This window comes from Neofelis nebulosa, chromosome 18 (genome assembly GCF_028018385.1).
Source record: "Neofelis nebulosa isolate mNeoNeb1 chromosome 18, mNeoNeb1.pri, whole genome shotgun sequence".
Taxonomy (NCBI): domain Eukaryota; kingdom Metazoa; phylum Chordata; class Mammalia; order Carnivora; family Felidae; genus Neofelis; species Neofelis nebulosa.
In genome coordinates this window covers 9,413,384-9,423,194 of record NC_080799.1, presented here as the reverse complement: position 1 = coordinate 9,423,194, position 9,811 = coordinate 9,413,384, and the positions used below count along the sequence as shown (strand labels likewise).

The 9,811-nt window shown below is 48.6% G+C and overlaps 1 protein-coding gene across 1 annotated transcript in view; it reads left to right on the top strand.

Annotated features, from left to right (window-relative positions):
* Positions 1 to 1,994: 1,994 nt before the first annotated feature.
* The window catches only part of LOC131501133 (NADPH--cytochrome P450 reductase), a 62,163-nt gene continuing 54,346 nt past the window's right edge, over positions 1,995 to 9,811 (top strand). Inside the window, exon 1 of the mRNA XM_058710852.1 lies at positions 1,995 to 2,113. The gene's annotated coding sequence lies outside the window, so the exon portion shown is untranslated. The remainder of the gene's footprint in view (positions 2,114 to 9,811) is intronic.

The window sequence follows — 9,811 nt, the reverse complement described above, 5'->3', positions numbered from 1 at the left end:
TTTGATTCTTAATAATAGCAAATATTTTTCATTTGTCTTTTGACTTTGCCTGTAGGTCTTTTTTTTTTCTTATGTTTATTTTTGAGACAGAGAGAGAGTACGAAAGCAGGGGAGTGACAGAGGGAGAGGGGGGTGGGGACAAAGGATCAGGAGCAGAGAGCCCGATAGGGGGCTTGAACTCATGAATTCAGAGATCATAACCTGAACCAAAATTGGATGCTTAACCAACCGAGCCACCCAGGTGCCTCCCGTCTGCAGGTCTTTGGCACACAAGTTTTTATTTTTATGTAGGCAGATTTCCCAACCTTTCATTTATGTCTTTTGGAGTTTGTCATAACTCAGAACTCCCTTTTGGAGATTAACAGGAAATTCTCCAATGTTTCCTTGTAGGACTTTGCCTTTTTCTTCTTTTTTACATCCTTTAAATTTTTTATCCATCAGGAATGTATATTGGTGTGGAGTGTGAAGTGTGTACCCAACCTACTTTTTTTTTCAGCGGGCCAGCAAGAGTGTGTTCTGGGGAGGACGAGACAGGGACAGGAAGGCAGGCAGCGAGCAGAGAGGTACGTGAAGAAGCTTCCCTGGAAGTGGGTGTAGAAGAAACCGGAGTGACACGCACAGTCTTCAGGAACCGCTGACATCATCCAGGTGAGAGATGAACCCAGGGAAGCCTGAACTAGGGCAGAGGCAGCAGATAAGGTGAGAAGGGGGAGGGAGGGTCCTGGATATAGAATCCATAGGACTTGGTTACTGGTTCAATGGGGAAAAGCAAAAGAAGGTGTCTGTTCCTGCCTCAGTGATCTATGATTAGCGATCAGTGTTGTAATTTGTGGCTTCACGGAAGCAGGGTACAAGGATTCAGAGTCAAAGGCTGAAGCCTCCCAGGGACACCCAGGGAAGATGTTCAACAAGATATTGGGAAGGTGGGAGGGAGTAGCAGAGATCTGGAAGAGGACTTTCCCCATCCCTCTCTTGAGGGCCAAGTGAAAGTTACACCTTTCCTTGCTTGGTTGGACAGGGTGCACCTCACCCTGAGGGCTATTACATTTATCACATCTGTTGGAGGGACTGGTTCAATGGGATGGATCAGACTGGTTCTTGACAGACTGGCTCCAGAAACCTAGAACTGGGGCCACAGGAATAATCTCTCTCAAAGTATTGTTGTTGGTTGGCTGGTCCCGTCTTTAAAGATGGAGAATGGGCTCTGAAAGAAGTGAGTTGCCCACTGTTTCAAAAGGAATTTGCAACAGAGCCTCCACTACTACCGCTATGACGACTACCACTGCTGGCAACGACTTCCATTTCTAGACCACTTACTACTGCACTGAGTTAAATCTTTTAGAAACACAAGTTATATCGCCTAGTCCTCCAAAACCAGTAACAGGCTCCCAGAGGTCAGCGCACAGAGCCTGATGCGGGGCTCAAACTCACAAAACCGTGAAATTAGGACCTGAGCCGAAATCAGGAGTAGGACGCTTAACAGATAGAGCCACCCGGGCGCCCCCAGAGGTGGGGTTCTTAACCACGACCCAAGCGGCCAGACCTTTCCAGCCAGAGGCGCCCTCTGCCCCTTCTCCGCCTCCGAGGTCCAGTGCTCGCCCCCAGCCTGATCACCTCCCGTCCCCTACCCCAAGCAGGCCCGCATTCCCGTCCCGGCCCTCCGCGAACTGGGTTAGGGAACTGGGCCGCGGAGGAGAGGAAGCGCGAACACACGCAAGCGGCAGCCGGCAGCAGCAGGCCAGACAATCTCGGCGCACAGCCACGGCCCCGCGGTGACCCACGAAGCGGGGCAGCCCGCCCGGGTACCGGCAGCGTAAAGAGCACTGAGACGCCCGCCGCCGGGAGAGCCCCGCGCCAGGCTCTCTGGCCCGGCGGCGGGGCGGGGCCGCTAAGGGGGCGCGGCCGGGCCGGACCGTACCAACAGCTCGGATTTGTGGGGGGGGCGTAGGGCGGAGGAGCCCGGCCCTGACAGCGTGCGCGCAGCTCGGTGGGGCGGGGCGGAGTCCCGAAGGCCACGCCTCCACCCCCGCGGCCGGCGCGGGCTGTGGTAGCGCCTCAGTGGTGCGGGCCTGCGTCCTGCTCTGGTGGCCACAGTGTTGCCTGGCCGCCCGCGGTGAGTGCGTGCTTTCGTGGGTGTGGGGTTGAGAGGTCAGGGCGCCGGGGCTCTGGGTGTCGGCGCTCCTGGGCCGGACGGCTTTCGGCCGCTTCAGCCGCCCGAGCCCTCGGCGCTGGGGCGGGCTCTCGGGCCGGGTCGCTGCGTGTCTCAACTGGCGCTCTCACGGAAAGCGCGGCTCCCACCCTGGCTCTTCCAGGGGCGGCCTTTCCCCTCGCGCTGACCTCTCGCGGAGGCTTGAGGGTCGTGGTTTTCACGGCCGAGGGCGCCCGACGGGCCCTTCCGCCGAGGGCCGAGCCTCGGTGTCAGAGGGCTCGAGCTGCAATCTCCGCTCCGCCACCCTCGGCCAAGCTGCTTTTCCCCTCTGAGGCTCAGTTTCCCCATCTGTACAATGGGCCTCAGGAGAAGGCCAAGTTATTGCGGTAACTCACGTAGGAGATGCTCTGTGAATGCGACTGGAACCGAATCCGACCCTACAGCATCAGGTGGACTCAGTCGAGGGCTCAGGGGAGCCTGCCAGCCCTTCCTCTCCTGAGAATCTTACGGGGTGCGGGCAAGGGCATCCCTGGGGAACAGTGCCCCCTCCAGGGCAGGTGCCTTGGCGGCCGCTGCGACACATCGTTGCCGGGGTCTGCTGATTAGTCGTGACCCCCTTAGCTCGTGGGAGGAATTGGGTAAGAGGTCAAGGTCTCCTGGGAGATGAGGGGGCTGCAGGGAACTTGCCCTCGACATTTTGCTTACATTTCTCAAGCCCGTTGTGTAAGCTGATGACCAGTACGGAAGAGTTTGGGTCCCTTTCAGTGAAGGTGGCCGCCCCTTCTCTCAGACCCACAAAACACAGCCTTTCCTCTGAATTTGGCTGGGCTGGGATTCTAGAGCTCTAGCATCCAGGGAGATGGGGCTGGAGTGGGCAGTTCTGGATTTGAATCTTGGCACCTTGGCAGGACCCTTAACTTCTTGGAGCCTTTGTTGCCTCCTCGGGAGTGCAGCTACTGATACAGCCCCGTCTGCCACCCACACAGGGTTGAGGTTCTGAGCATCAAAAGAGGCTTGGAGGGTGCCACTGAGAACGGTGACCTTCCGTGTGAGCAGATCAGTTAACTAACCCTCTGGGATCCAGTGTCCTTACTGCGCTGTTACTCCTCGGGCCCTCTCGTTTGGGGAGGAGACATTGGTTCCAACTCCTCGCAAGTTCTGCCCATGCAGATGGCTCCCCTTTGGGTGGTTGTGAGTCGTAGTTGGTAGAGCAGTGAACCCAGAAGGGAACGCGTTCTTTTCTCGGTGGCCCTCTGCGGAGGTCTTCTTTCCTTTTTTGAGAGAATGGACAGTCCTTGTGTTTCTCCTGGTTTGTGTACCAGCTGAGATGAGAAACTGTTTCATCAGGCAGATAGCTTCATCATTGTCTCGAGTGTCCAAAAAACAGGGCTGCATTTCAGAGAATGGAATATTAGCCTTCAGTTGTGTTGGGGTGTTGAAAACTGCAGAGGGGTCTTAACTGTCCCAGATTCTTTGTGTCTAGCACTTGGGGGAAAACAGCAAGTAGGTTTGAGACAGAGAGAACCCCAAGGATGTGCCTCAGCACCTGGGAAGAGCATTGACTGAAGCCGACGTAAGGCAGGTGAATACTTCTGGGTCGTATGAGTTTGTGAAAGGCCACGGGTTTGGTTGGTTGCCTGACAAACCTAACATTTTGGGACCTGCCAGTGTCTCTGAGTTGGTTCTTCCTTAACCCTTGAAAGTCAGGATCTGAGTTACAGAAGTCCACCTGTGCTCAGGAGAGTATTTGGAATCGGGACTGCTTGGCAAATCTAGAACATCTATTTGCTAAACCTATGGAGCGTTTCAGGTTAAGAAGAGTTTAGCTTTTAAACAAAAAAATTTCCCCCTGATGGAAGCTTCTGTAGCTGTATGACCTTCTGTGGTTCCAGAGATCCCAGCTGCCCCTGCAACATCTCTGCTTCCTTGTGCCTTAGGAAGGAGCAAAGCACAGGGCTGGGGGTCACGGAACGTGACTTCCAGCTATGACACTAGCACCGTGTGCCTTTTGGCAAACCACATCGGGCCTGTGGGCCCTCAATGTAATGCTTTGGGATTTAACTTCTATGTCGGATTCATTTGAAAATTAAAATCAGAGGGGTGCCTGGGTGGCTCAGTTGGTTATGCATCTGACTAGATTTTGGCTCAGGTCATGATCTTGCGGTTTGTGGGTTTGAGCCCAAGCGCAGAGACTGCTTAGGATTCTCTCTCTCCCACCCCCTCCCCCTCTGCCCCTTCCCTGCTCATGCTTGCACTCTCTTTCTCTCAAAATAAATAAATAAACTTAAAAAAAAAATTAAAATCAGAAAAAAATGAGATGGAGAAATGGCTGTTTTTATAAAAATGTATTTTTTTCTGTTTACAAAACTATTAAGTGCTCATTATTAAAATTATAGAAATACACAGTGTATCCAGTGAACATCCCTCATAGCCTTAGACTGAGACAAAAAATCACCACTGATGGTATAATACGTGTTTCCAGATATTTTCCTTCACATATAAAGACACTTATTATCTAACTTTGTTTTACTTAAAACGACAGAAATCTTTTACTATTTATTTTTACTATTTAAAAATTTTTTTAATGATTGTTTATTTTTGAGAGAGAGAGAGAAAGAGAGAACACAAGTGGGAGAGGGGCAGAGAGAGGGGGAGACACAGAATCTGAAGCAGGCTCCAGGCTCCGAGCTGTCAGCACAGAGCCCGACACGGGGCTCGAACTCACGGACCATGAGATCATGACCTGAGCCGAAGTCACACACTTAACCGACTGAGCCACTCAGGAACCCCTTATTATTTAAATTTTAAATACAGAGTCATACTGTTAAACAGTCATACTGTTTTGAGGCTTGCTTTTTACTCCTTACCATGATGTCTCTATCACTTTGTAAAGATCTACCTCATTCTTTTTTAAAATGACAGAATATTCCAGTAACCAGAATTATTGGGAAAAAATGTATTTTTTGCAGCTTTTTGCTATTATGAATTCTGCGGCAGCCTTTGTTCTTTATCTTTGTGCCATTGGGCAACTATTTTTGTAGTATGAATTCTTAGAATTAGAAGAGCTGGAACAATGTTTATGAGCTTTTAAATGTATTATTTAACAGATACTGAATACCATATACCAGGCACTACTTAGGTATCGAAGGTTTGGCTATGACAAAACAGGCAAACCCCCCATGAGTCTGACCTCTTATGGGGGGCAAACAACATAATGGTTTATCAAATGATACCTAATTTGGGATTTAACTTTTTATTGCATAGCAGATTCACTTAAAAATGAAAATCAGAAAAAAAGTGAAATGGAGAAATGACTTTTTATAAAAAATGTATTTTTTCTGCTTACCAAAAAAGAAGTGCTTTTTTATTTAAAAAAGACTATTACAGAAATATGCAATATAGACTGTGAATGTCCTTCATAGCCTTCCACTGCGACATTTTCTTTATCGAGAAAAATAATACAAAGGAGTGTGTGTGTGTGTGTGTGTGTGTGTGTGTTTATAGAAATGGTGTGACTTTAAATGTCAATTGGTATTAAACTCCCCTCCAAAAACAGTCCCTTATTATGTTCCCACCGGCAGAGACTCAGCATTTTTAAATTCAGAATTCTCAGATCAGTTGTGACAATGCAATGCTAATGGCAAAGAGTGTTTTTATTTCAGGAGAATGTATGCCAGACTCTGTGTTAAGTTTGTATTATGTATGCACACGTGTGTGCATGCACACACCCAATATTGTGTGCGTGTGTGTGTATTTTTAAGTTCTTCCGATGACCCCAAAAGGCTAGTGTTTTCATGACCACCTCACAGCGGGGGAGGCCATCTCAGAGATGCAGTCATTTGCTCAAGGCTGAGGGTGAAGCTGAGGCCTCACCAGGGCCCCTCTGCCTCCAGAACCTTCGCTCTCCTTTTGTGCTGTGTTATCTCATTTTCTGACTGTACAGGTTTTTTTTTGTTTTTTTTTTGTTTTTTTTTTTTGGGTGGAAGGGAAATCACATAATCCATGTAGTTGCTCAATAATATGATTGTTCCTCCCCACTTCCAATACCAAAACACCGGTAAGTATGTCTGTCTTTTCTTTTTTAATTAAAAAAAATATATATTTATTTTTTTAAGTAAATTCTACCCCTGACATGGCTGAAACTCACACCCGTTGAGATCAAGAGTTACACGTCCTTTCTACTGAGCCAGCCAGGTGCCCCTCAGTATGTCTTAATACGTCTCACTGTATGTTATAGTGTAAGAAACATAAATGAAATGAGTATCTTATATAGAGAGAGACAATGCCAGTCCATTATTATTATTATCATCATCATCATCATATAGGCTACAAAACAAAGCTTCTTTTTCTGTGTAGTTCTGTTGTCTGGCATTCGACAGAGATTTAGACTCCCCTGGCAGGTGGGAGAAGCTCCTGGGTCAGAGGTAGCATACCAGCTTATACAGGTGTTGGCTTGCTCCAGGCCTTATTTGGTTCAGCCATGAAGTGGGAGAAAGAATCCACACTCCACCTGCCTCCTGGAACAGTTCAAAAGGTGTTTATTTTCCAGCGGTTAATTCTCCCCATTCTTGGCAGTGTTTCCATCCCTGTGGAATGATGCTTAAAAACCACGTATTTGGCCCTCAGGTTCTAAGAGTCTGTTTAGAGCCTGGTGCAGGCGCTTGAGAATTCTGTCAGGGAGGAGAGCAAACATAAAGCAAGCAATTATGGCAGAATGTGTTGAGTTCGTTCTGGAGATAGAGCGTGTGAGATGCTTATCCTTGGTGCTGAGCCCAGCATGTGCTGGGGAACACTCAGGGTGAGCTGCTTTTATATAGGGGTCATGCAAGGCTCCACAGAAGAGGTGACATTTTATTTGGGTCTTGGAGGGTAGGTGGGATTTCACTGAACCCACGAAGGCACACTTCCCCCAGGGGGTGTAGGGTAGAGGTTGCCTGGGGCTTGGAAGCAATCTGGGGCTTATCTGAAGGGGTCTTGTGATCCATGCTAAGTGATGGGAAGGCTTTGAACTAGGTGGATGATGTGACTAGGACAGAGCAGCGTATTCTTGTAGTGGGTTTTCAGACCCTCTCACTGCCAATATCCTCCCTTCTGGGTGAATTGCTCATTTGGGAATCTTACGCCGCTTAAATCTGTACCCTACTGTTTTAGTCTTTTACATCCTGAAAGCGTTGTTCCTTTCCCAACCCCCTCCCTGGGTGAGGTGTTCACATTAGTCGTGTACCTGTCAGGGTGTGTGTGTGTGTGTGTGTGTGTGCGTGAAGGTGGTGGAGGAGTCCCATCAGGCAGACTGTGGCTCTTAGAAGGCTGGTGGCTCCTGTGGGTCGGGTCCACTGGCACCAAATTCATCAGCCTGTTATGCCTGATGCTGGTTGGTGTGGCCACTCGGTTGACGCTGGAGTATATTGTGAACAAAGCATCTCGGGGACCTGGTCCTTGTGGGTGTCTTGTGGAGAAAACTGCTGATGTGGGGGCTTTCTTTCACTTGTAAAAAGGTGACTGTGGAGGGGGGAAATCTCCTTTGATTGGGGTGCTGGAGGGGGAGGGATTCTGATCTTTGCACAGCACCTGCACATGGCTCAGAGGACTGGACACGCACCTCCCAGAAACTAATCAGTTTCTTTTTTTTTTTTTTTAATTTTTTTTTTAAATGTTTATTTATTTTTGAGACAGAGAGAGACAGGGCATGAACGGGGGAGGGTCAGAGAGAGGGAGACACAGAATCTGAAACAGGCTCCAGGCTCTGAGCTGTCAGCACAGAGCCCGACGCGGGGCTCGAACTCACGGACTGCGATATCGTGACCTGAGCTGAAGTCGGCCACTTAACTGAGCCACCCAGGCGCCCTGAAACTAATCTGTTTCAAGACTAAACTAGAATATAATGATGGGCCAAATGGTGGTATCATCAGCCATGGACTGTTTCTCAGGGAATTGGATTCTTTCATCTTTATGTGTTTTTGAGAGAGAGAGAGGGAGAGAGAGAATGATCGGGGGAGGGTCAGAGAGAGAGGGAGACACAGAATCCAAAGCAGGCTCCAGGCTCTGAGGTGCCCTCTGATGTGGGATTTGCATAATTTGCTTCTAGGTGAAATTTATGAATTATGTTTAGTCATTTTTTTTTTAATCTCCCCTCATTTAATCTTCAGTGCCTTTTCCAGTGCCCTCCCACCCCCTGCCTCCCTTCCATATGATCTGTTCCTTTGGTGCTCACGTAACAGCACTGTGACCTTGTGATACTTTGATCCTCACTGGCATACCACCTCACTGCATTGGGTAGGCTGGGTCTGTACAAAGGTTTGAGGGCGGTGTTGGAACACATGAACTTATGCTCACCTCTGAATCCAGAGGTGTTGACTGTATCTGTAGGTCACTTGGGGTCGGTTTTCAACACTGCAAACAGGGATGGAATGTGTTAGCCAATTGGGCTCAGCTGCTTCTGTGGGTGGGGTTTGGGTTGGGACTCATTCCAAACATCAGCAGGTTTCCTGGCTGGGATTTGTAGTCTTGTGAAGAGCATCGTTGGTTTCAGTTAAGGGTTTCAGAACCTTTGTGATTGTTTAAGAAACCACACAGTGTCATGTGGATAGGTTGAGCGCCGTCCTTTATGTAATGTGATTTGCAAACTCTAAAAGGTCGTGTAGCATGGCGACAGAGATGGAAAAGCTCGCTCCACCTGCCTGAAACCCCACCAGCAAGGTCTCTCTCCCTGTTAGTGACCTCACCCAGTTCCTGGTCCCTGAAGCTCTAAAGGCGAAAGACCGGTTGACCTCTGCCTTCCTCTTCATTCTCGGTTTCTACCACCATGCAGTCCTGTCTGTTTTTAGTCTTTGACTCTCTCTCCCCTGCTGTGGTCTTATCGCAACCCCTTCATTTCCTGCTGCAGTGGCCCCTAATTGGCCCCCCTGAATCCATAATTCCTTCCCACTCCTCTCTAGCACTTCTCAAGATCTATCCATGCTGGTTGATCTCCAAGCCCTGCTTTTTTTTTTTTTTTAATTGTTTGTTTATTTATTTATTTATTTATTTATTTATTTATTTATTTATTTATTTTGAGAGAGAGAAAGTGCATGTGTGCAAGCTGGGCAGAGAGAAAGGGAGAGCCCCCCAAGCAGGCTCCGCACTGTCACTACAGAGCCCAACACAGGGCTCGATCTCGAGAACCGTGAGATCACGACGGGAGCTGAAATCAAGAGTCGGATGCTTAACTGACTGAGCCACCCAGGCACTCCCTCCAAGCCCCCCTTTTATCAACCCCCCCTTTGCTCAAAAACTCATAGTCGCTCTCACTGATATAATTGTTTGGTGTTTTTTCCTTTTTCCTCCATCTACCCCTGTAAAGGATATGGAAGTGGCTTGTAATAAAAGGAGAGCCTACTTCTCTCTCTCTCCCTGATGGCAGTGTGGTTGGACTAGAACGTGAATTCAGTAAGAACAGGGAACCTCCCCATCATTGGCATGAGAGTCAGCCAGTGCGTGGTACAGTGCCATGTAAGGCAGGCACTCTTGCTGAATACCAACTGAAGAGGAATGAATGGGTGAATGAATGATTATGGCCCCTTTCTCCCTATTTTCCTGCTAAGCTTGTTCCTACATTTTGATTGAGCCCAGATGCCAATGTTGGGTCTGATCTGTATTTTTTGAGATTATTCTAAGATGCAATAT